A 24,937-nucleotide genomic window follows, 5' to 3' on the forward strand; every position below is an offset into this window, starting at 1 on the left:
ATATGATGCCTACAGGTGTTTTTATCTTTATGTTTTGTTTTGATCTTTTTTTTTTTTGGCTATAAAGTGTCTGCTGTGAAAATGAATAAAACACCCTGTAATGTCATTAAGTATGTGACCATTTTAGAATAGAGTCACATACAGTGTATGTACAACAAGAATATGTACTATAGCACTATTCACTACTGGTTACTGAGTGCAACTGAGTAAAACTGTGCGGACAGGAAAAAACACGCCTGAATGCTCTACTTTTTCAAACTGATACATTTTGATTCAATTTATAAGTCAGAATAAAAATTTGTCACAAAGACACAATTACATGTACAGTATTTAGATAATCAGTTTATCGGGATGGGGTACACATTACATTTCAAGCTCTTTATGATAAACAAAGTACTCTGTGGGGAAAAGTCAATTGGCTCTTTGGCAGCAAGCCCTTCATCAGCACCATTCATTTCTGCTCCAACTTTGTACAATATTTGTTTACAGGGAATAATTTTCCTGGTATTGCATCACAATTTGTTGTGCAATTTTTATACCACTGCCAAACAAACTATCTTTTGTGTAGCAGTTTTCTTCCATAGAAATGTAAAGGATACCATATGAAATACTATTCAACAGCTAAAATTGCTAATCTAATCCGAGTTGGAAGATTATTTTCTGGTTTACTTCACTCACAATGACTATAAACAAACACAAGTGCTTGAACACACTTGTACAAAGTGATCTTCCAAAGTCATCATTTTGAGTACCTTTATATGCATCCATCAATATGCCTGATGTATTAAATGTACACTGCACAAATATGAGATTTTTTTTTCAAGAAAAACAAAAACAATCATAATCACCGTAATTATGACAGAATGGTGGGAGCTGTTTGTCACAAGTTGTTGTGTTTTTTTTTTTCGTAGCTTGTCAATGGCTTTCTGTGTCAGATGAATGCTTGATTGAGGATTTAGGTAAAGTTGGTGTTTTGATTTTGCATTTTCTTACTTCTATTCTCTAGTCAAACACAGGCCGTTGGCAGGTATAGTTAGTTGTTGTTGTTGGCTCTCACAAGATACATTGAATGTCAAAGCTCAATGAAACTTCTACTCATTTGTTTGCTAAACCCGTTTAAGAGGAGTCCCAAGTATACTCGGGCAGGCGTCTATGGGAAATGTGTGTTGTTGCAAAATCAGCCCGTCCTCAATGGGTTAATATCATTCACAAAGCAGACTTTACCAGAGAGGGACAGCTTACTCAAATCGGCAGGTCGACATCTTCATCCGAACATAAATCTTTGAAAAATATCTGCCTGTTCCATGAAAGACAACTGACTAATCTCCAACCACGGATGGATCAGTTGCTATTAAACCCTTTGGCAGCATTATTGACAGTGATCATTTGTCTGTCCACAATAACAACATCAACCTGTCTTCAAACAATTACAACATATTTACGCTGTTCCAATAGATCTTTTTCAACATCTTCTCATCATCTGCTGTTTTGGTCATCACTACATGGCATCTTGTTGTTCAGCTCTTCATCTGGTCCAAAGTTGACCATTTCTCATGACTCTTGTATGCCTCGAGGTATTGCAATACTCAGGTTTGTTTTGAAATATCGAACTACATCGTACTGCAATATTACATTATAAACATTTTTTTTTTTTTTTGGGAGGGGGGGATATTCTCCCCCTCCCACTATTTAAAAGGGAACATAATCTCACACGCACACACACTCAGGAATATAATGCATCCAATATTTAAAATAAGATAAGATGGACTGTGAAAGGTACACTTGACTTGCAACTAAATGATCTTCTTGTGACAATTATATGTCATTGTTGCTTGCATCATATAAGTTTGTCTTGGACATCAGGCCAGTAAGTCCTTGATACCCAAAGGCCTATTGGGGGAGAATCAGATTTCTTTATGGCACACTTTGGGGAGTAAAACAACAACAACAACAGCAAAATAAGAATGTACATCAAAGATGGCACCGGTCCCCTTTGCGTCGTCAGTGAGGGTGCAAGGATCCCTGCCAATTTGGCCAGAGATTGGCACATGCATGTAATTCTTTGGCGAGTGAGTCATACATTCACGCATGTCTCTACCAGCTATGTGTGTATGTGATGAGTAATAATAGCCTTCATATGGATCATCTGTTTGTTTGTTTTTTTTAAGACTGCTGGGGTCTGAAACATTATTCAGCATTTTCCTTGCAGTCACTAACACAGATCTTAGCCTGGAGACTCACCGAATTACCAATCACAAAGTGAGTGGAAAGTCATTTGTATACCTGGTAAATACTTCTGAAACACATATTAAATTCGAAACCTTTAACTTACAGTATAATTATCTTATTTGTAACATTGTCGTAGTCTTTCTCAAGCAAGGAGGATGTACATAAAGACTAACATCATATTTTCAAAACTCTGATATCATTGGCATGATGAATAATGGGGTAAATGGGACTTTCAACAATGTGTTACAAGGGGCCTGTGTAAATGCATAAGTATATATATTCTCTGCTGAAGGATCAGGCTGCCAGGAGATATACCCGGGTAGTTGTTCATCGGAGGAAACCCATGTGTTGCACGTATCTAGATGGGTAGTGCTGGTCTTTCGAGAAACTCATCTTATCAAGGAGATGAATGTAGCTGAAACTTCATTAAAACTCGGCAAATTAGTCTTAAGTATACAAGTTGAACGTAGACGGGGAAAATATTCGCGAGGAACGAACAAAATCCTTTTTGTTCTTTTTGTTCTAAAATTGATTCAGAAAAAGAACACGGGAGTTCACAGGAGTTAACTCCTGTTGCTGGAACAAACACAAATGCATTGCTGGATCACACGTGCCGGCTCCCCTATCATTACTTACACCAAGGAGGTACTCGCCTAGTACCTCCTTGCTTATACAGTGAAACCCCGTTATAACGAGGTCCGTGGGACCGGCGACATTACCTCGTTATAACCGGTACCTCGTTATAACCGTACGCATCAAAAACAAAGAAAAACATAAGCACGACGTCATAATATACCCAACAATGAAAGTTAAGAACATCCTTTGCGTTGTTATTACACAATTATGGATCATTATTATCGAGAGAATAAAGGGAAATTATTTGTGAATTAGGCGAAAAAGTTGGGGTTGAAATAGGTTAATTCTTTAGTTTTCTTCCAAAAATCTCTTCGCATAATAGTGCACATTATGTTCTTGAGAAGTATAGGCCTATATTATATTAAAATCACATTGTATAAAATGCGTTGTTTACCGTAACTTGCAAGGTATTTTTACGCTGTTGGTGTCAAGCGGGAATGCGATAATTTCATGAATCATTTCGGCTGTATTCTTATACAATGTATGATCGCTGCGCCCGAAAAGATTAAAATGCGTTGTTTATTTTCTTCCGAAAATCTCTTAGCGTTTTGTACATCCGTTCTTGAAAAATAAGCGACAGGATTGAATTTAGAAGGTTGTGATCCTTTTTACGCAGATCTGTTCCTCATAGACCATTCTGAAAGAAAGAAAATCTTCATTGTGAAATGCGTTGTTAAAATTGTGATAATGAACAAACCCAGATCTATTTAAATTGTTAAATGCGTTTGTTTCTTTTTCTGAACAACGACTAAGTAGCTTAACATGCGTTATTCAACTATTTTTACGCTACTGTCAACCGGCGAGATCGCGATGATTTCAGAGTAACATTCGTGCATCGTTTAGCGTAACTTGCGGGGTATTTTTACGCTGTTGGTGCCCAACGGGAATGCGATGATTTCATGAATCATTTCGGCTGTAATCTTATATAATGTATGTTCGTTGCACCCGAAGGGATTAAAGATGCGTTGTTCATTTTCTTCCGAAAATCTCTTCGCGTTTTGTACATCTGTGCTTGAAAAATAAGCGACAGGATTGAATTTAGAAGGTTGTGATTCTTTTTACGCAAATCTGTTACTCGTAGACCATTTTGAAAGAAAGATTGTTTAATCTTAATTGGGAAATGCGTTGTTAAAATTGTGATTATGAACAAACCCAGATCTATTCAAAATTCTTAAATACGTTTGTTTCTTCTTCTGAACACCGATTAAGTAGCTAAACATGCTTTATTCAACATATTTTTACGCTACTGTCATCCGGCGAGATCGCGATGATTTCAGAGTAACATTCGTGCGTCGTTTACCGTAACTTGCGAGGTTATTTTACGCTGTTGGTGCCCAGCGGGAATGCGATGATTTCATGAATCATTTCGGCTGTAATCTCATACAATGTATTATCGTTGCGCCTGAAAGGATTAAAGATGCGTTCTTTATCATCTGCCGAAAATCCCTTCGCATTGTATCCATCCGTTCTTAAAAAAATTGCGACAGGATTGCGTTATTCAACTATTTTTACGCTACTGTCACCAGGCGAGATCGCGATTTCATTAATTATTTCGGCTATAATCATACACTCGTATTTGCTAACCAGCAAAAGAAGTGAAGTTGGGACTACAAATGGAAAGGATATAATGTTGAGTTGAACACGCATTCCAATTTCCATATTTGCCACGAGTGTCGCTACATGAAAAGTTTTTGAGTGCGTTATCTTTTTTCCCTTGTTGCGCTGTGGTCTGACCTATAACATTACGCATGCATGTGATCTCGCGAAAAAGAAAATCGAGTGATTATGTTTAATAATTTAGTAGGAACATCGAATGGCATTAATGTGTTGTTTTTTGCGTGGTTTAGAAGAAAACATGGAAGGAACCGTTCTCTGCAAAACGTGAAAAAGACATGGATAGCGTGAATTCGATTTTCAATGTTTCATTTGACTCGTGTTTGAAAAGCGGCAAGTCAAGAAATGGTACCTCGTTATATCCGATCAAATTTCTTATGTTTTTCTTTATCATGATGCGCCGAAAAAGTCCTCGTTATAACCGGAATCTCGTTATAACCGAACTCGTTATAACCGGTTCGTTCTACCATAGGTTTACACGCAAAGGAAAACGGGACCGACGCGATCACCTCGTTATAAGCGGTTCCTCGTTATAACCGAACTCGTTATAACGGGGTTTCACTGTACTATGCATCACAGTCTGTTTTGAGACTTCCAGAATAAAACTGATCACACTCGCCATGATGGCAAGCAGTTGACATCAAATGATTGTGACCACTTCAGCTCTTGCTTAGGCAAAGTCATCACACATCATACCTATCGCAGAGTGCAAATTAAGTGGTCCCTTGGAATCAATGTGCAATGACAATGAAAAAAAAAAGAGTAAGAGTAATAGACAAATACAAAATACATGTAATGTCATATTAGGGAGAACAGCTCATTGTAAGGAAATATCTCATTCATTTCATCCTAACATCAATCCCAACCACTGATTTACTTATGCAGACCATGTTTGGGACATGTGAAATTACACTGCAACATCTGACTTTTTCTTTCATCAAAGTACTTTAAAACCAAACATTTTGGCAAATTTGCGAAATTAAAATGCATGTGAAGGTTTTTCTCAGCACTATATGCATTGATTGCCAGTGGCAATTCACACAAATTTCATGCAGCGAAAAAGGCCATCGTCTCCAATCCCCCCCCCCCCCCAATCTACCTCAGCTCATATTTCTGGTTTTATAGTATAATATTACTGCCTTCTCAGATCTACACTCTCATATCTACAGTTTGTCAGAAATCTGGAGAAAAGCATGGAGTCTATTAATTCTCTCTCTTGTGTGCTTTTTAAATAATTGTCTGGTTTACTAGTATTCAAATTTATGGATATTTTGCCCTTCTACAAGGACCTTATCAAGCTATTTTAACACACTTGAACATTGCCAATGCATTTTGATACTCGTAGCACAGCTTGCATGCATTACGTGTTGCAATGTGGGGCAAGCCTTGGACCAGCTTGCTGGTTGCCTGGAGAAACCTTTGATAACATAAAGTCAAAGTTTGTCAATAAACTAGTCTTTTGGCAACAATCAAAGCAGAAACATTTCAATTTTTAAAAAAAATTGACAAACATGGAACAAAATTTTGATTGGATGACCATGAACAGCAAAATCATCCAAACAATATGAATATGTCTTGCTTTGTTTTGTGAGTGACTTTTGCGATAATACATACTGTACATGTACAATCTGGTGTTTATCACAGGATCAAAGGGGTTAGGCCTACTCCATCCAACTTCTACAGTGTCTGCACATCATGGTAAAATCTTATGATATAAAATCAGTACACCTTATTCATACTATGTATTTATTTAACAATCTAAACCAGCGAATCCTGTATTTTGTTAAACCCCTCCCCCATTACGTGAAAGGATGAAAAACAATACCATGTCAATATACCATACACAGTTCGCAACACAGAGGTCAGAGAATAATCATTCCCTATGTCGCTAATTTTCTGTTGTTGTTGTCGTTAATGTTCTATTGTTGTTGTTGTTGTCGTCGTCGTTGAGAGCACCCAGACTCCCACAGCTCAGTGAGCTGGATATATCACCTGTTCCCGGGATTGGAGGCTTCCTAATTTGTCTGGACAGTTAGTGGGCAGTCATTAATAACTTCTGTCTGCATCCACCTGGTGCCCTTAAATAGACGAGACAAATTGCTGACATGCCAGGAGCTCTTTGAATCATTTTTCCACCCACCAGGCTGCCAGGAATGACCCCTAAAAGAACTGGCGCATGGCCCATTCACACTCAAGAACTATCACATTGTTGTTTTTTTGGATAGCAGTGCAGAAATCGATGTTATACCTCGCTGTTCACACTTCCACAAAAAACAGACTTACTCCTGCTGCAAGCAAAGCACTTAAAATATACAAGTTGCACATGCCTCAACAATGACCACACTATGACCCCTGGCACCCCCATCCCATGCACTGTGTGGCGAATTGAATCACGAAATTATTTTTTCTTTTTGTTTATCATTATCATTTGCAAGCCCCTCATAAATACTGTGCAGGGTAAACTATCTTGAAGGTTAAAGAAACTTCAAAATTGGCTGATTTTTACATATCGATGTAAACTGTGAAAAATAATAAAATGCAAGAAATTACTTTGTGTCCATGAATAAGATTTTGTTAATTTGTTTGTTTGTTTATTTGTTTTTTGAAGAGCATATATAACCAATGTGTAAAATGCCTCCCAGGTATGTATGAATGGGAAGGCACATGTGTATATACACAGCCCTGTTGCTGTACAGCAAGTCACAAGAGGGCTGTATCACTCGCAGTAAAAACACCAGTCTACTCAGTACGATGGCACAGATTTTGAATTAATCACATTATGTTTGGTACCTCAGGCCCACATACGTCTTATCTTGCTCATTTTAGGGACATACTGGTGTTATCGATATTGACCTCGTAGACACAATATACAACCTGTCAAAAAACGAGGACTTATTGTGTCGTCTACCCACTGTAGGTCACTTATCTCTGCACAGTTACAGTGGACTCTTGTTATAACGAAGTCCGCGGGACCGGCAGTTTTCTTTCATTCAATCGAATTTCGTTATAACCGAATGAATAAACAATAAGAAACATACAGCTTATAATTTTGTGACCTGGATTTTCATTTCATTGTAACCGGAATTTTGTTATAACCATGTTCGTTATAACGGGAGTGCACTGTACCACTGAATAGTAATGGCTATAATGACCTGCAAGAGTTATTGCTGCATTTCAAAAGGTCATGCTGTCGGCCAAGAGGTGGTATACTCAAGTGGGGCAAGGTGGTACATTCAAGTGGCGTGCGCAAGGAAACGATCACTGCACAGCTACACAGAGCACTTTCAGGTCATGCATGCGTACAACCTTGCGTTGTTCAAAGCTGGAACTTTAAATTGTGCAGCGATGGTCAGGCTTTGCGGTTAGAAATTGAAATTTTGCTCCGTGGACATATCGCGACGGCTCACTATGGATCCACATATCATACTTTAGTCTCAGCATTCTATTCCATGTGAGTGTAATGCAAAATTTGTGGTAGATTGTGTAATTTCTTTTTTAACTAGATTTGTAGCTGTGTCAGGGGGTGTTCTGATAATGGGCACATGTCAGATGCCGTGAGTTTAGTTGGGCAACACATATCATGATATAGTTATGGCCTACATGTATGTGGTTGACAGAGTTTGTTCTAGGAGAAAAGTGTACTACTTGGTAAACACCTGCTCAAAACATTTCTCAAACAAGAAAGTATACAATATTTATTCAATGTGAGGTTAGACAAGAAGAAAAAAACATGTGGGATACTGTCAAGGCAGCTCCCCCCCCCCCCCCCATTCAATAGGGCCAATCTGATAGCAAATTAGTCATAGACAAAGTAAATTCATGTGTGTTCAGCTTGAAAAGGGAACACCACTTGTTGACTGGTTACTTTAAAAATATAAATTAGTTGAGGCATAGATAGTATGGCAGCTATGCGGCTGCCGTTTTGCTAGTTTCACGGACATATCATCACGCACAATGATATCATATGATCTATGTGTGCCTTGCCTGCGTAGTCTCACTTTTGACTTGTTTCAGTGAACAGTTTGTAGCTATTTCTTATCATATGGAGCTGCTGCCTGAAACTGGAATGACAGTAATTATGAGCAACCACTGGGTAAATGTCAGGTAGGATGGGGTGGGGGAGGGTAATTGTCCTGATGCATCCCCGAGTGACTAGCATGTATAAGGGCTATAACATGATACTTTGATATTGTGGCCCTGCAAGGGTTAAATAACACTCATTTGAGACATGGTCCCAGAACAATGAGTAAAGAGCGGCCAAAGTTTGGAAGCACAAATTAGTATTCAGCACCTCCAGAGTTCATGTATTTCCTTCAATAATATTTTGTCAACTGGCTCTTTTTTTCAAATATGCTATTAAAAAGCTATGGTAATTATATCTAATAGCATCATATCTTCAAACAATCACACTCATGTCCATTTCTGCTCCAGCGGAAGCAGGGCAGAGGGGTGCTGGCTTTGATGGTTTCCCCACCAACACACAGCCAGCACCCTGGGGAGATATTCATGAAACTTCCGCTGTGTGTCAACTCATCATGGCAGCTCAGAAAATCATCACATTTTTTTTAGCACACAGAAAATAAAGACTAGGACAAGTGTCAGAAGATATCTGCGTGCTCTAAAATTCTGATATGTCGGATACAAATCAGAAAGTGGATGTTGTTAGATCAAATCATCTTTACCACCGAGTGATGCTTAAAATGCCTCCATCATTTTTAATTTAGTAATCTTTTTTTCCTGTGACTTTTACTTTTCGCACACACTTTTGTATTTTTGTATTCCTTTCGGTCTTTTGTGCAATTTCTTTTAAAAACGGTTGGTTGCCAGCTCTGTGAATAAGAGGCGTTGCACGAGCTGCTGAACTTTCAGTGGTTTTCTGTGCTCCAGTGTAACAATGAACCACTTGAGGAATGAAATAATGAACAGGGAGTGTCCTAGAGTAATCGATGGCTCGCGTATGTTATGTGTCCACTTTGAACTGATATTCTCCCACCCCACCCCCCCCCCCCAACTTTTGGAGAACTAACACTGAACTTGGGATGGGATTAGTTTGCCAATCAATAAACCACTTGATAGACAATAATCCTGAATGTACAGAGAGTCCCAAGAAAAAAGCTAGCAGCAGAAGGCTGGTGGCTCTTGTGAAATAAAGGTATTACTGAATGGATTCTTCTGGAGTGCTACATCAAAACCTCAGAGACTTCAGTTAGCTAAAAAAGAGAGCCGCTGGTATACTGTACGTTGAAAGGCAAAATGATTCATCTGAATCTAGTGTTCACAGCTTGCTACAATACTGCACTAGTATCTCAAATATTACTGTAGCTCACCCTACAGCACCAGCTTATGTTTCGTCACAAATATCACCTCCTATTATGACAGTGGTTTTAGCAACATCATTTACAGTAACAAAACATGTCCAAGGTTATGACTCTGCTTTTTAGAGTCAAAAAGGATACAGATAAAAATTATTACAGTGTGCCTTAAATTCAGGTCTTGAGATACGTGATTAAAGCAAATTGTGAGGACAACATTTTCATCTTGATGATCGTCTTGGCTAAATCTACTTTGCATGCATGTCAAACATCTACACAATATATGAAACCGAAAAAAAAAAGTTGGTCTTTATGTCCCCTTCTGATTTCCTACAACTGTACAAGGAAATATCTCTGATGTAACAAGAAAACAACATTTATGCAAACACTTGGAGTTGATTATTGATTCTATTTTGTAGACACGTCTGTTATGCAGTTATGTAAGTCGAATCTACTTAAAGGACAAGTTCACCTTCATTAACATAAGGATTGAGAGAATGTAGCAATATTATTAGTAGAACACATCACTGAAAGTTTGAGGAAAATCGGACAATCCGTTCAAAAGTTATGAATTTTTGAAGTTTTTGTGCAGTCATTGCTGGATGAGAAGACTACTGCAGTGTATGATGTCACATGCGTACAACAATAAAAGGAAAATATAAAGAGAATTTCACAAAATTTCATCTTCTTAAAAAAGTACACATTCCCTTGACTCGTTACTGACATATGTTATGGGTAATATTATTCCCATTGCCTTTAGAAAGAGGCAAGTCAAGTGCTCTTTTATTATGCGAAAAAAAGTGAAAATATGTTGAATTTTCTTTATATTTTCTTTATACTGTTGTACTCATATGACATCACAAGCCTTAGTAGTCTCCTCATCCAGCGGTTCCAACACAAAAGTTTTAAAAATTCATAACTTTTGCACCGATTGCCAATTTTCCTCAAACTTTCACTGATGTGTTCTACTAATATTGCTGCATTCTCTCAATCCTTATGTTAATGAAGGTGAACTTGTCCTTCAAGTTTAAATTTTACCTTGAGGCCTCGATTCATGTCAAGCAGCTGCTTATGATCGCGGTCTCCTGCTTTTCTGTTATTACAATGTCTAGAAATGCACAATTCTAAAATCAATTCATTTAAATCCCCCTTTTATTTATTTTTTTTTTAAATTTCGTTTATTGTAACGACACAACATTCTGAATGAATAATCAATCCTCATTTAGTTAATTTACAATTGTTATTTTCAAGATCTCCTTCCGAACTTTTTTTGGGTGATATTATGCTATATATACGTCTTATACATTGAATACAGTCATGTTCATATGCATGTACTATGAATCAATTTGTAAGGCAATGTGCTAAGTTTGTGTGTCGTGTAATGTTATTTTCTAAATGTATATTCTCTTGTTATGTGTGATTTGAAAAAAAGGCAGAAATAAACCAAACAAACAAACACACATCTTTGTCAGTCCGGGATCCCCCTGCAAGAAAGACTTCCTGTGACTGTCTTTTACAGTGACTTGTTAACTAACAAGGAAATATCTACACTTCCTCGATGTTAATTGAGTGCTGAAATATGAGCTTAGATCATCGCAAGTTCCTAAATGGGAAGTAATTTGGTGCTGAATGTGACACCACTTCAAATACAGATTTTCAAAGCACAGAAATTTTCACTGGGTAAACTAAATGGTACTGTATCCTTGTCACCTATACGATAATGGATATTGTTATACAGAAACATGTTCATGCAGTTAGAATGATTAGTTACATACAGATGGATATCAATGCAGCAGGTCTGTAATATTTTTGGTTTTTAAATCATCATTTTGACTATCACTATTACCTTCATAATCATTACGTGTTTTGAAACGATCTACAGAAAACTATTCTAAAAAGCACACTGAAAGGTTAACAATGTATGCTTTATGACCTAAGCAAACACACACACACATACACACACACATTATACAGTGTACATAAACACTGATATACTGTATATTATAGGGTGCGTTTATCAACTCTTTTTCTCGGCAGAAACAGGTATTCCGAACCGGCTCTCAGGGAATTTTTACGAGATGATAAACGCGAAGCTGTTTTGATTATGGGGTTCCAAACCCTTTTGAAAACCACAAATTTGTGCTTTCCGAAACAGGTTTCCGAAACAGGTTTCCAGAAACCTGTTTCTAGAAGCCCTTTGAAGCGAGATAAACGCAAATCTGCAACTGATTGACAAATTGCCCTACATCGATGTAAATAAGCACTGAATTGATCAGTGTTTTAGTAGTAGCCATGATAAAAAATCATGGGCGTACATACTCAAGCAGGATTCGAACCTACGATCTCCTGATCACCGGACAGGCGTCATCTCCACTAGACCACCGAGCTTTCGCCCGACAGCAAGTGTTGGTTCTAATCCTTATAGCATGCAGCGGGTACTGCTTTGTTATTTAAATTCATGAAATTCTTCCGTCGAGATGTTTTCATTGCAACTGATTGACAAATTGCCCTACATCGACGTAAATAAGCACTGAATTGATCAGTGTTTTAGTAGTAGCCATGATAAAAAATCATGGGCGTACATACTTGAGCAGGATTCGAACCTACGATCTCCTGATCACCGGACAGGCGTCATCTCCACTAGACCACCGAGCTTTCGCCCGACAGCAAGTGTTGGTTCTAATCCTTATAGCATGCAGCGGGTACTGCTTTGTTATTTAAATTCATGAAATTCTTCCGTCGAGATGTTTTCATTGCAACTGATTGACAAATTGCCCTACATCGACGTAAATAAGCACTGAATTGATCAGTGTTTTAGTAGTAGCCATGATAAAAAAATCATGGGCGTACATACTCGAGCAGGATTCGAACCTACGATCTCCTGATCACCGGACAGGCGTCATCTCCACTAGACCACCGAGCTTTCGCCCGACAGCAAGTGTTGGTTCTAATCCTTATAGCATTCAGCGGGTACTGCTTTGTTATTTAAATTCATGAAATTCTTCCGTTGAGATGTTTTCATTGCAACTGATTGACAAATTGCCCTACATCAACGTTAAAAAAAAAAAAAAAAAAAAAAAAAAACGCAAATCTGTTTTGAAATGGCTTTGTACTGCGGTTACGAACCCTGCTTTCTCCTCGGGTCAAAATGCGCAATGCAGCTGCGCAGTGACAAGGCCAGTTTTCGTGTTTGCGATGAGTTGATAAACGCAACTATTTTGGAAGCCGTTTCTAAAAGGCTTTGGAAAGGGCTTTGGAAACGGCTTTTGAAAGCCATTTCAAACAGGGGAAAGATGATAAACGCAGCCATAACACTACTTTAGATTTAACATAACGCATAATATACATCAGCATGTAGGCCCTACATGTAGTGTATACACGATATAGGGAAATTAGTGCAAATTTGTAATTTGTTCACTTGCATCTGTGTATTAAAACACATTATAGAATGGGTAGCGAAAACCCTGTGATCTAATTGGTCGAGAGTTGTGTGTTGATTTTAACGGGCCACACGCTGCCTCATAGAGGACAACCACTGTAAACATGTTATCGCGCACTTGTAGCAATAAGTTGTGCACTAGGCAATCATTAGCGCACTCAGTAAGAGACGCCTATTGGCTAAAAAAGCATGCATCGAATTATTACTGGATGCATGGTTTTCGTCTATGGCAAGCCAAAAGGAAATGCATCCAGTAAATTTGCCATCAGGTTATATGATCAAAAAAAGGATTTCTGGCAAGAACATTTTCCCCTATTCTATGACGCACAAGTCTTTTCCAACGTCAGTAGGAATAGTGTGTATGCGGTAACTATGGAATTTAGCCTAAACCACTCGGCTTTGCCTCGTGGGTTAAGCATTCCATGGTTACCTTATGCACACAATACCAACCGACGCACTCAGACTTGTGCGTCATTTCAATATTTATAAATTCTGCCCTGCTAGCAATAATAGCTAGGTTCACACAAGGTCTTAAACTTTAATAAAGTGTTTAAATTTGATGATAAGCTTGTAGTCTGAATAGGATGTATATGTGCATCCACATGAATCCTAATTTTTAAGATAAAATTTCGAGCAAGAGTCACACCCGATGATTAAACCACAGAGCCAGAAGAAATACAGGTACACGCAGCACTAGCTATAAACCCGATATTGTGCGATGATACAGAAGTGTACAACACACACTGGAGGTTGGCCCGGAATCTAAGGGGGGAATAGGGTTCGCAGACAGATCACATTTTTCGAGTTTGTTGATTATCGTGTCCACACGATGCTTACATCCCCAAAATACAGGAAGGCACCCCCCGCGGCTTGTGGATAGAGCATAAACCCCCGAGATGTCTTGCAGTTCTAATCATTGACTAATCTAAAGATTGCAAACCTACGAGTGCATCCATTAAATGCTAGAATACATGCTAATCATCAAAGTTTAATACTTTGCATTAATCTTTAAGATTAGGAACGTAATGTGAACCTAAACTATGGTATGCGAGAATGAACACCAGCTGCTTTGGTATCTAAGTGGTGATATCATCTCGGAGTCGTACTAGTATCTCATGGCGCTATCTCTTTTGCCTGTATGACTGAGGTCGAGTTATTTTGACATTCCTGCATGCCTGTATTATAAACACTGGATGTTTACTGAACATGAAATATGTGCACCACTGGGTTCATGTGATGTCTGTTTAAAAAGGGCACAGCTGTCCTTGACATGGTATCAATAGAACATATTGATCAGAAAGCACCATTTCTAGGAAAGTAGTATAGAATGTACTGCCTGCTGTAGCTCAGCGGATGTTGTCAAACCACAAAGTCTTTGCTGATTGAGAAAATACATGCATACACACCGGTTTACCTTCCCTGATATTCTTGTTTGATCATGAAGAAGCAATCATATATCTTTTGACATATTCCTGTCATATCTTGTGCCTTGTTAACATAGACTGTAGATCGTAAGTGTGTCTTCCTGTCCTTCCAGTCCTCATTGGGGAGATTGCCATGCTGTATTGGGAATTACGTGTTTAAAATGTGACGATAGATGGGAAAAAAAATATATATCAAGTGCAATTGTGTTTTGTGCTTAAACATACTTTAAGCTGCAATTACTCATTTTAAGTTCACACCTGCCATTCATGCATTCTAAGAATAGATTGATGTTTTTCAGGTTTAATCATACATACAAGCCCCCATGACCGGCATAGCACTATTTTCTTAGGGGCTGAACCCTCAGAAAATAGTGCTATGCTAGTCAACTCATAATCCATAATCCATAATCTTAACTTGAACCTCTCAGTGTATGGTATCTAATTATTTTATTTTTTATTGTCTCATGAGGTTTTACCCAAAAAAAATGGTCTCTTCTTTTGAGCCATTTGGTGTTTACATATAATTACTTGATTTGGAAGCTGAATTCTAAAAAGCCTCTCTAGTGCTAAATCTATCAATGACTCTTCAGCTAGCAGTACATTTTAGTAAATTCTAAGTTCCTGTTTCTCTCACAAAGTGGTAATTCTTTTTATATTCTTTCTGACTTTAAGGATATCTAATGAACACTGTCAGTACTATCTGACCTTTCTCCAATATCATATAATGTGCAGTGAAATTCACAGACTGTGCCTACTAAGTGTTAAAAAAAAATCAATTTCTGCAGCGAAAAATAAAAATGCAATGACTTGAAGGGTATTACAAGTACTGAATGAACACTGCAGTGTGTCTGAACCTCCTGCTGACTCCTATGTATGGCAACTTCCCACTTTTGAGGCATGTAGGCTAACTGACGGAATGACAACACAAACAGTTTGCCGATCCTGAGGAAATTGCCATTTCATGGCAACACTGACAAATGTCCGCCGCTCAGGAAACGACCACCTGATGGGCTTCTCCTCCCTTCCAGCGGGATGCGACCTACGACCTCATGCACTGCCATACACGCAAGAAATCCCGCCCATTTCCAGCTACACCAGCAAGATATGATCAATATCTTCACGAAAAGTTCCACAAAGAGGGGAGCTTTTTGATTATAGCAACCAGGCACGCAGCTTACGATTTATATTTATAAATTCCCTGAACACACAAAATACTGATTTCCCTCAATATGACATCGATTATGGGGACTTTCGCCGAAAAATCTCACTTTCAGCACGGAAGCTTAGATTGATGTCACTTTGCCATGTGTCTGAAATGTCCATAATTTGAGGGTACCACTGCATGTTTTCATTACACAATGTTCACATGATTGACACACGTTTGCACTGACACAGGCATGGGACACAGCATAGCATGGTGTACAGAAAAAACCCAGGAACACCCCTAGGAACTGGTTTCTATTCCCTGCAGGACTGAATCGAAAATTGATCCCAAGGCTTAAACCTGCAGTTCTCAGTACATATCATGACAATGTCCTTTCACACCATGGCAGCATACCGAGGGGATATTCAATCCTTCTAATGCAAAGTTTTAAAGTGCATGTCCACACTACGCTCAAGTTCAAGTTGAAAGTTGGCACAGTTAGAATTAAAGACTGCTTGCATATAGCCAGAATACACACACACACACACACACAAATGGGTACGGTACTATGAACAGGAACACATTTTCATTGAACAATGATATTGATCGCAAACATATGTGCAAATTAGCAGAGGTAGTGACATTATGAACTCATATATCCAACTGGCATGTGTACAATAATACAACAGCAATAGTGTTTTCATTGCTAAATATCATGGTTACAATGTTCCCCCACCCATAAAAGCCATTATTGACAGGTTTATACTACACAATGAAAAAAACAACAACTATAAAATCTATAAAAATGAACATTAGAAAGCATAATGTCATTGGGACATTTGTGAGGTGGTGGCATCATAATCCTATCTAATTAGCATAGTGTATGTGGTTGCTGCTATTATCCATTTTATGCACACAAAAAAAATAAATAAACACAGTTGCTGCTAATATATCAATTTTATGTAAAAGATAAACTCTGAAATTCAATAAGTTTCCTCCTTTTTTTTTCAATAAATTCCAGATCAACTAAGGTAAAACCAGAATTAACATTCTGTTTGATTTTTGTCACTCTATTTTTCCAACCCATTTGAACATGTAGTGGAATGATGCTCTGACAAGAAGGAATAATTGAACAAAAAAAAAATGCCATCATTCACTGCAGTACCAATCTCCAACTCCCCCCCCCCCCTCCCAATGGAAACACCCATATGCCATCATGTGTATTTGATGAATATATATTCTTTACAGACACACGATAAGCTGACACAGTGAGGGGCATCTGTAAGGGACTATGAAAGAGGCAAATTGACAAATTCACATCCCGCGAAAAAATGTGAATTAGTTGCTGCAGGCAGTATTGACTCATCTCGTAAAACCACTCCAATCTTCCAGAAACTCTTGGATTCTTCATACGACACCAAACATTATGCCCGTGTAATTGATTTAATATGTAGCATGACAGATCTTTTGCACACGGAAGACAGGCAGGAAGGATCTGGTTAGCGGCAACCATCATTATCTCGAATGTGTTCCTACTCAGGTTTAATTGGCAACATTTTGCATCCGAGAAAATCTACTCACAAGATTGATCTTAAAAAAAAAATGAGAATATGATATTCTGATGCGGTTGGCAATGGGCCACTGGTCATCTAAGGGTAAGGTTACCACAGTACACGGTCAAGGATTATAATTCTCCCTCTTTCTCTTTCTCCGTTTCTGTAATTTTAAAAACATTTTGCCTAAGGGTCTGATTCATTGATCTGTGTATAGCCCTCTTTCCTTCCTACAGATACATTGTATACCAAATTAGCTGTTACATGTACTACACACACACACACACACACACACACACACACATACACTGTAGATGTATACACATACACAAATGCAATATAATAGCATGATGAGTCATTATATGTACAGGAACTTCATGGCATAAAACAGGGACACCACACACACACACACACACACACACACACATACATGCACCCAAACAAAGAATGAATTCACAGGAGATGCATTCCTTTAACTTCATATGAAACACAGTGGGGATGCAGTCATCATAGAGTGCTTATTACTGCATGATGCAATTATGAGAAGCAATTGTACATTGCACAAATATGTTGGGATGCTCCTAAAATGGCCATATTCTCATTAAAAACAACAGATATGAAGGCCTACAGTGGATCAGACGAAAGGGCCCCACATCATGTTCACCATGTGTAGACAGAGATAACAAATATAAATGAACTATGTAAAATCCTGCATCATTTCCAATAAATGTTTTTCCTCTGAATTTTGTGATTCAAATTTTGAATATATTATCAGCACGTATTTCAACTTGGATTGTATACTGAAAATCATGTTACAATACATGCGTAATCAAGAGCATCATACTGAAGTAAAGCTTATCATTCATGATATCATAATCATGTGTCTTTATAAAAATCAACAAGTACACTGTACCTACAATACATCATGATGATGACTGACAAAAATATTGTTAATTTCTAAATTCCAGGATCATTAAAGGCATAACTATGAGAATCATGATTATTATGATGGCATTGGCAATGATGTCAACATTATGACTGTGAGAAAAAATTATAAAGCTATTAGTCGTATCATCATCTTGTTAAGTTTAAAACATTATAATCTTTCTATCATTGTCATTATATAATCATCATCATTCACCACCAACATCACCATCATCACCATCACCGTTATCATCACCTGACAAGAGACAATGTACTTCACAAAATATATTGGGTTATGATTCATATTTTGAATGAGAAAATCTTGTTTCCACATTGACCTGCACTTTTGACTCTAGAGATACATTTGGTAATATTACACTGCAAAATGCTTAGAATTTAACTTACGAGACAGGAGAAGTTCATATCCCTATCAACTCTTACTATAACAATATCTGCCACACAACACTTTGGCAAGCTAGAGTGATCCCCCTACACATATATGTGTGTATGCACCTGAAGAGATGCAACATCAAATACAATGCATACACTTCACCTGTTCCTTTCCTTAAACACAGTAGCAAAAAGGAAAAAAAAAAGGGGGGGGGGATGTCCTAAAGGACACTTTATCTACAAAGAAATATCAATGTTTCCATTATCCTTGTTCCAAATTATGCAAGATCTCTTTCTACTTTGAAAAGATCATCCAGGTTTGTATAGACTGTATGCTTCTATAAATAATCATCACTCTTCTGTGAATATTACACGGATGATGGAAATAATATACGTGAAATTATTTACAATTAACAACAGCCTTTCCATAAAGCTGCATACACCAATAGCAGATTATTCCGTTAAATCATTTGGCACTGTATTATCCAATAAGCCTTGACAGACTAATCCCAGGCTTAGGTGAGCATTGGCTGGTGAGTGGATGTCAGAAAACTTTCCCCAAAGAATGCGTAGTGACGCAGGAAATGATTAATCATTGTAACTTTTCAAGGAAAGGTTGAAGGGGGGGGGATGGTTAAAGGGGGAGGTGAAGGGGAGAGAAACCCTCTGGTTGCCTCACGAAGAAGACCTTAAGCTGCTGCTGTAAGATAAACCATTGGACGTGACAGTTCACTTAACTGGGTTTTCTCACTCGTCCTAAATCATATCGGCATAGCTCGTGCCAACACTGCATTCCACCTGACCTTTGCGTGACATGCTATACCCACAGTCACATGACTTCACATGGAGGGAGGGGGGAGGGGATAGGGCAGCTCAATCCATGTCTCTTGATGCTCCCATGCTGCTAACATTTACAGGCATGATACTTCAATGCTACTGCACCATGACATGTTCAGCCCTCACAAATACTTGCATGTCTCTCTTACATGCACTTCAATCAAAGTGTCTGCCTGTTTTATAATGAGTTAATCCCATTGGTTTCTCCACTGATCATGAACGTGTCAGGAGCGTCTCGTACAGCTGATCTTACCGGATAAGTCCAATTTACGATATTGTTCTCACTTGGATCAGCGACATATGTCTCATCTACCTGAAAAGCATTGAGGTATTTATTAAAGAGGACTTCTTTGGTGGGCACAAGGTCTTGGAATGGTCGCTTTATGAAAAAGAATAAGGGCACATCAAGATTTATTTGAAAGGAATAAAAGTTGCATGTTTTGTTCTACAATTTCCTTAACATGATTCATGTTTACTGTGCAGTACACTGGGACCTCATTACAGTGAGGTAAAACAAGAGACCCGGGGGTCACGTGCTCACCTGAGTATCATAATTTCAACTTCCATGCATTCTTGCACACTCATACCTGAGAACATTGGAAACTGAGGTATGCATATATATGGATCCCCTCCCCCCTCAACTCTAGGGTGGAGGGGGGGGGGGGGGCAGGCAGCCCTGGATCTGCAATGAACAAACTTGGAACTAAAGTCATCAATGTACAAACTCATGGTATTAACTTTGCTTTATCATTTCTGGTTCTAGAGTAGAAGATTTTAAATATTCCTTAATGTGGGGGGGGGGGGTGGGGTGGGCCCCCTAGGGGCCCCCAAGAGGGACATGGTGCCTATTTGAAGGAATTGAGATTCTATCCCCCAAGGGATGCCACCTGCTAAGTTTGGTCAAAATTCATCATGAGGTTTTCAAAAAGAAGATGAACATGTACAATTCAGGTCCCATTAGGACCCATCCCCATCCCCTCTCCTGGGTCCCAAAAGGGGGGGGGGGGGGGGGGGCCATCCCTGATTCCGCCAATCCCATGAACAAACTTGAAACTACAGTCATCAATGTACTAACTCATAGTATTATCTAAGCCCTGTCACTTCTGGTTCTAGAGAAGATTTTTAAAGATTCCTCAATATTAGGGGTTTTGGGGCCCCTGGGGGCCCCAGGTGGGCCATGGTGCCCATTTGAACAAATTGAGATCCTATCCCCCTAGGGATGCTACCTACCAAGTTTGGTGAAAATCAGACATGGGGATCTCAAAGTGAAGATGAAAATGTACAATTTAGGCCCCATTAGGACCCCTCCCAACCCCCCTCCCCTGGGTCCCAGGGGGGAGGGGGGCACCCCTGATTCCCCCATGAACACACTTGAAACTACAGTCATCAATGTACTAACTCATCGTATTAACTAAGCCCTATCACTTCTGGTCCTAGAGAAGAAGATCTTTAAATATTCCTCAATTTTAGGGGGTTTGGACCCCCCTGGGGCCCCCCAGAAGGGCCATGGTGCCCATTTGAACAAATTGAGATCCTATCCCCCTAGGGATGCTACCTGCCAAGTTTGGTGAAAATCGGTCATGGGTTCTCAAGAAGAAGATGAAAATGTAAAAAGTTTACGCACGACGGACGCCGGACGAAGGGCGATCACAATAGCTCACTTGAGCCTTCGGCTCAGGTGAGCTAAAAAATGACATGATTGTCCCCTTTGTTTCCTTGTGGTGCTGGCCTACTTATAGTTCAGCATTCTCTGTCTCTTGATTAGAAAATATTCAAAGTACTGATGTTCGGTCAACATGTAGGTTACTGCTACTGCTGCTGTTACCAAATCAAGCAAAAATCCTATAATCGTTACAAAAATCACCAACTAAAGTACAAAAGGCATATCTGTGGTGGAAAGAGACATTGTCTTACATTTACAACATACACTACGTAAACTACTCACTGTGCCATTAAAGAGACGTTGTACATGTGTACTACACAACTTGTATATGGTGTACATGTGAACTAAAAGTAAAATGCAGATACAGGGTGTATTAAGCTTTCATGGGCCTTTGATGCACTTGAGTACATGAAGTATGGTGACTTTTGATGTGTGGACTGTGTGGGTGCATATTCTCAGCTCTAGATATATTCCAAAGAGTATCGATACTTCAACAGAAGGAGAAACTTAAAACTATTGACGTTTAGGCTCTGAGAGCCATCAAGAGTACTCTAGCACTCTCTTGACTATTCTATTGTTGTTTAGAAACCTCCCTTTATTCATTATTCTTTCTAATTAATGTAGGTCATCGAGGTCATCTGTAATGAACTTTAATGGCAGTATTGCAAAACTCATTACACAGGCATTACATCTAGAGCTCTTATGAAGCATTTTGCTGGCAATGAGAGAACTGATGGAAAATAAAGAAATATGTTACATTCATGACCATTTTGCCTACTTGAGAACATTGACTCTACTTGCCTGCTGCATGTAGTCTAAATAATTTGTGTAACAGAACTACAAATCAAAGAGATTAACATATGGGCAAGATATCTCATGCATCACAACAGTTTTATAAACATTACATTCAATTTTACTAGTTCTGATTGTAATTTTACCCTTGATTTATTCACTACCATCAAAGTAAATTTGCAAATTCTTACAATGCCTTGAAGTTTATGAGTTACAAAATGTGGGACCTTGGCCAATGCTACATGTATCTACACAGAGGAAACCCCTCTCACCATTTGTTGTCTCTGATTTCAGAGTAATTAATGACTTGCAATACATTGGCTTACACTTGTTTTCAAAAATGCCACACAGGCCTCGCTTACAGGTGCATAGTACCGGTAGTGTAGAGGGCGCTGTTGATGATACTGCCGATCACCGTTAGCATTGATACGAAGATTACCGAAGTTGAGCTGTCATCAAGAGTAAAATGTGTAGGTGTTGCTAAGTAACGTTGCCTTCGTTGTCTTCTCTGCGCATCGCGCAGTCTGTAGTAATGCTAGGGTGCGTGCATATGTGCTTGTTATTATGACATCACAAAAGAAGTTTGCTAAAGCTGTCATCCCCCTCAACCGAATCATGAGCCGAACTGTGATCGGACCACTGACTACAGTGAATCGGACTTCTTCGGATACGGGGGAAGTGGGCCACAGCATAAGCGCCAAAGAGGAGCCGATAGCGTAGGTCTCTATAGGAAACTTGCACCGTGCGCCCGCATACGCATTTGACTGAACCACAGGGACCATGTACATTTAAAACCGCTAGTGCCAAGGTGTAATAACAGAGTGGTCCACAACTTAAAATTTGAGCATGTTGCAATTCTCAAAAAAAAAATTAGACTTGTTAAATGTACATGAAGTATAATGTACAGTAGTTGCCAGATCATTTTTTGTTTTTTGTTTTTTGGGTTGTATATGTACTGTTTCCAAGTTATTTTGTTATAAATACAAATACTGAATGCTAATTGTAACCTGACATCTATTATACATACTGGACATGCAAAAAATTTGGTGGCATGTATATGTGGTGAAGACATGAAAAAAGAAATCATATAGCAGCAATTCACAAACTAACTTTTGGCTCTATCCACCAACAACAGAGTATGTTTGGGGTATGTGTGTGTGTGTGGGGGGGGGGGGGGAGGGTCCCCATCAAAGCATAAATTTGAATATGAATTTTGTTCCCACAGAGGATAAGCATGAAGTCAGTATTCCTGGACCAATATTGAAGAAATCTACCTCAATGAAAGTCACTTCAACATTTCCATTACATTATTTTCTTTGAGACTCTTCCACAGTATACTGGTAGATGTTTGATAGTAATCTTATTCTGAGTGTCAGACAAACTGTTTGGACGGTACGAATTGAGCAGATCAGCATTAAATGGCTATGTGTGCCCACAATGAAAGTAATTTAAACAGGCACACTAATTCTAGTATCACCTTTTTCTCACTCAGAATTATTGAAAATAGGATGGGGGGGGGGGGTATGTCAACATCTAGTTTGTTGCTGGCAGAGCATGCACTGTGCGTGACATCTACACTCGCCAAGAGGATGTACCCATAATGCCTAATATCCAGGTGAAACTCGGTGCTCTGGTTTCACTTTCCCCGTGAGATTGGACGTCGGTCGATTTCTTCCTTCCTGGAGAAAGACGAGGCAACGAGGCCTCTACATGCAAGGTGCCATGCTCCTCCACGATCCCCAAGCCCCCACGCTCATGGGACGGGCTGACTTTGGTTAGGCTTCAACATTTTCAGAACTCGCAAAGTTCAGTTCCATGGAGAGAGTGCTCTTACTGCTTTACACATAATATCAATCATCACCATGTGTACATTTGCGTTGTCTCACATACTATGGGCACAGTAATCAGTAGCAGTCAGCAGTTTTATTGGTCTTCTAGTATGCAACAGCAGGCCCAAAATACAGCTACTTGCCGCAAGGCCTGAGCGGGGACTACAAAAGGAATTATAAGCATGCAGCATAAACCTGAACAGAATTTGACATCTACTAACAACTTTGAATGTCCACCCCAAAATATCTGACATATTGTGTAACCCCCCCCCCCCAAAAAAAAAAAGAAAAAAAAAAAGAAGTAATATGTAATTCTGACACTTTTGGGTCAACAGTCTTTTGGTATATATTTAACAAAAATAGATATATGAACCCAGGACAATTCTGTAGAAATCTGACACAAAATAAAATTACAATATTCTTTTTTTTTCTTCTTCGTCTTCTTCTTCTTCTTCTTCTTCTTCTTCTTCTTCTTCTTCTTCTTCTTCTTCTTCTTCTTCTTCTTCTTCTTCTTCTTTTTTGGCATAGCAGTTAATCAATGATAAAAAGTTCAACATCTTCAATGTCCTATGAGGCAACAACAACTTAATTTGAGCACTGCATTTTAATACACCTCGAACAGGATGTAAACGAAATGCACTGAAAAGTCAGAGAAGAGCAAAGATTGCTTTGTTTTGTTTCACTCAACAAGCCTCTAATAATACTCCAGTCTGTAAATACTGAGCATTTACAAATCATTACAGTGGAGCAATGATCTACTAGAACCCTGCACATTTAGAAAAAAAAAATCATGATAATAATAATAATAATAATAATAGTGTCAAGTTCACAATGCTACACTCTGCCTGAGCCATACTATGATTTCATAGCAAAAACAAACTGTGTGCACTTGGCACATGCCTGATCTGATGACTACCCTGAGTGTTCAGTGTGTACTGTTAACAAGCTGCCCTGGAATATCTAGCACTTGTCCCTTCGTAGGGAGCTAGAAGTGCTAATTGCCGAGACCTTTCGTTTCCTGCCCACTCTCTGGCTGTTTGCGTATTGAAAACGGGACAGGGATGGGCACAGCCAGTAAAGAGAGAAAGAGAGAGACGGGGAGAGAGAGAATGAGAGAAAGGTAGGGATAGAGTTGAGTTGTTTAGGTACTC

General features: G+C 38.8%; 1 protein-coding gene across 2 annotated transcripts in view; it reads right to left on the reverse strand.

Moving 5' to 3' along the window:
* Positions 1-24,937, reverse strand: part of LOC140238115 (mothers against decapentaplegic homolog 4-like) — a 52,602-nt gene that overhangs the window by 25,395 nt on the left and 2,270 nt on the right. The gene's annotated exons all lie outside the window — the stretch shown is intronic.

This window comes from Diadema setosum, chromosome 14, assembly GCF_964275005.1.
Source record: "Diadema setosum chromosome 14, eeDiaSeto1, whole genome shotgun sequence".
In the NCBI taxonomy this organism is placed as follows: domain Eukaryota; kingdom Metazoa; phylum Echinodermata; class Echinoidea; order Diadematoida; family Diadematidae; genus Diadema; species Diadema setosum.